We start from the raw sequence: 3512 nt of genomic DNA, 5'->3' as shown, positions 1-3512 counted from the left end.
GTCAGCTGCTGTTCAATTACAGTAGATTGCCTGATGTCATTTATTTTCTCCTGTATACTTGAAGTTAGGACAGCTATAATTTGAAATGGAAATTTATGCAAATACTATGTAAATTAGGTCATTCCCAGATTAACTGGGGGGAAAAATCTGGTCGCCTTAGCAGGCACCATCTGTTCCTTTCTCATTCTTTCCATGTCTGAACCCCAACCCCCTTTCCCATCCACTTTAAAACTTGTTTTCCTATGGCTGTGAAAAGAGGTCTTTCAAGGAAAACAAATCACCCATTAATTTTCCAGGTGGCCAATTCTGATGTCCATTCTGTTGTGGAAAGAGGCTCAGGTGAGTGGCTGGGAAGAGGTTTAGGGTTAACTGCAGGTTAGTGGCACTTGGAGAGAGCTCCTGGGGCTGGCTGTGTTGGCCTGGCTTGTTCTGAACAGAAGATTGGGATCTCAGAGTGAGTTGTCACAGCCACACATCTGCCATGCTCCCTCTCTTTCCTCTTGATCTCTGTTTCCCTTATAATTCTTCCTTTCCTCCTTTTCTTTGCCTTTGCCTGAAGCCCTGGAGGAGCTCTCTTATTCCCTGTTGTGGCAATTGGAGCAGAAAGGTTTGGGAACTGTGCAATCTTGGGAACTTTTGGGTCCAGGTGTATGCGAGTTGGGGGGACTTCAGTGCCCAGGCTTCCCATCCCTTGGCCATGGCTACAGCCCATTCCTGCTTTGGGGCAGTGTCAGCTTCAGTCCTGCTCTGGGAAGGCAGAGCCTAGTATCTGTGTAGCTAGAGGAAGTTTCTATTCTACAACACTTGAGCCTTCCTTTCCTCATAAATGCTGTTAATGTGAGGAAAGTGGGGGGCTCTTGGCTCTTTTGTTCAGCATCACTTTCTCCTTGAAGGTAGTAAAAGTAAGCAGACTCCCCTGAAGCTCATTAGCTCCTCCATCAATGAAGAAGCCTCATGGAACAGAGCTACAGCTGACTCACAGCAAATAAGTAACTTCAGCATAAATACTCTTGTGCTATTAGACACTGAGATCCTCAGGTTGTTTGTTATTGCAGCAAAACTTCATGAGAGCTAACTAGCATACCGTCTATAGTCGTCATTAATCTTTTCCCAAAGCCATCTCAAATTTCAAGAAATTCTTTAATGTACTCATGAGATATTTTATCAGTCTGAGGCCAAACGAAAATCAAAGCATCTTCATAAAAATTTGCTTTTTTTCTTGATTCATAATATGACAGTACAAACTGCACTTGTATACATGGCTTCAAAACTAGATCTCCAGGCAGTGGGAACACTCATTACAAAGGCCCCGAGGCAGGAATGTAAGGAGCCTGGTGTGATTGGCTCAGAGTAAGCAAGTGGGCAGGTAATAGGAAATGAGTTCTGAGTGTTGCGGGGTGGAGAGTGATGAATGGGCTTGCACTTGGCCCCAGAGAAGTTGCAATTTCAGAAAAGAAGCACAAGGTGGCACCATGACACTCTTCACAGTCACCCTTGACCATGTATGCTGCTGTTAGAAGAGGCTGCGCATACCTCCCCTCCTTCCGCAAAAAAAAAGGGGTCTGCCAGGGAATCCAAGTCCAGTAGGGTCTAAACAAATCATAAGCCACAGACTCTTAGAACTAGAACTTTTGAGATCTCCCAATCAAGTCATTAGCCATGTGGGGTCTGTGATGCCTATGAAGGGACTCCAGCATTCTGGGAAGCCTCTGAATTGCAAAATGCATTTTTTCAGGGGAAAACTCCAAAATTTTCATTCCAAAGGGTCTATGACCTCAAAAAGGTAACAAACTTCTGACTCCAACCGGTCCCCTGAGGCCAGACTTGATGAGAATTGCTCAGTAGCAGGCGGCCTGGGCCAAGCCCATTTTACCGGGTGCCCAGGAGACTGGAGCTTGTAAGCCCTGTTCTCTCTCAGTGGAGGGACCTGGAGGATGGCCTGAATCTCCAGGCCTGAGGACACTGGGGCGTCCTTCAAGAGACTAGAGCTTTTGTGACGGGCCTGAAACTCCCATGCACACACTCTACTATTTTTAGGCCGAACAAAGAACGACCTTGCACACTGATGCACTGCTGGTTCTCAAAAACACCTAGATGCTTTTTCAATAAATAAAATATTGTTGCACTTAATGTGGTTACTGAATTCACAGTCACTTTGATCATTATATAGTATCTCACCTACTGGAGGCTCTATGTAATTCTAATGTATATTGGATTCCACATAAGTTTATTATAATGAGGGGGTTATCTGCCAAATATTTTGAACTAAATGAGAATGTTTTACTCAGAATGGTTGGAACCATGGTCTGTGGTGAGAGAGAAAGGAGACCATGATGTGGAGAAATCTGAAAACCAAGATGTGGGCAGGAGATGGACGCATGGGCCGGAACCGAGACTCGAGCCCGTGGGACCGCTCAAGTGGAACCAGAGGCAGAAACCGAGGCTCTTTTCTCTGACAGGGAAGATGCAAATGTTTAATTCAGCATCTTGTTAAAAAAAGAAAAAGAAAAAGTCCTATGATACTACTCTACTTACTGTTGGTGTTTTAAAAGCCAATTAAACCGCAAACTTACCAGGGGAAGCCCGGCTTCCTCCTCCTCCTCTCCCTCAAAGCAGTACTCAGAGAGTTCAAGCATCGACCTCAGGGGGTTAGACCTGCAGGTAGCTGGTTCCATGGGAACCCTTTCAAGCCAAGCCATGAGCAGAAGGGGTTCCTTTCAAGGCTTCCTCTTAGCATTTCTGCACTTCACCGCCTAAGCATGACCTCCAGACATGGGCTCAGGGGCCAGAGCTACTGAATATTAATCGTGGGCCTCCTGAGAGACTGCGAACAGGAAAAGCAGGCCAGGTGGGTATCTGTGGAGCCTGTCTGACTTCACAAGATTCAAGTTGCCCAGCTTACTCTGCCGAAACATGCCCTGCCCTGCCCTGCCACCCTCCTCGGGAGGCAGATGTGGACCGGCCACTGGCGGAGAGTTTGCTCGTTGTTGCCATTCTCTCTCTCTCTCTCTCTCTCTCTCTTTTAGGCGAGGCAACCCTTGGTTGACCTCACAGACTGCAAGGACCTTGTCAGCTTACAATCCTCTATTTTTCACTTCTACAGCACCTGGTCTTCCTAGGTGGTCTCCCATCCAAGTACTAACCAGGCCCGATCCTGCTTAGTTTCCGAGATCAGACGAGATCCAGTATGTTCCGGGTGGCATGGCTGTAATACCTTGTTGCCATTCTCCATACCGACTTCCACTGCCCTCCCAGACCCAACTGTGTCTCCATTGTCCACAGTGGCCTGAACTGACCAGCTCAGCCTGGAGCCCTGCCCAGAGAAGATGCAGGCTACCACGCCATCACAAAGCTATGCTTTGTGGCCATGACAGGAGGGTTTGTTAATAGCTGTGAGATGGTCCCTGGCAGATCCTGACATGTGGTAAGCAGACAGCTCTGTGCTGCTCACAGTATTTTGAGTCCTCAGCTGGATGCAGTGTCTACTTTGTCTGGGATGTATTGCTTCCGCT

General features: G+C 47.2%; 1 pseudogene; it reads right to left on the bottom strand.

The window, feature by feature from the left end:
* Positions 1-3094: 3094 nt before the first annotated feature.
* Positions 3095-3213, bottom strand: LOC112473604 (annotated as a pseudogene).
* Positions 3214-3512: the final 299 nt, after the last annotated feature.

This window comes from Pteropus alecto, unplaced genomic scaffold (assembly GCF_000325575.1).
Source record: "Pteropus alecto unplaced genomic scaffold, ASM32557v1 scaffold109, whole genome shotgun sequence".
NCBI lineage: Eukaryota > Metazoa > Chordata > Mammalia > Chiroptera > Pteropodidae > Pteropus > Pteropus alecto.
The sequence above is the reverse complement of the archived record's forward strand: the minus strand, read 5'-3'. Positions and strand labels throughout refer to the sequence as shown.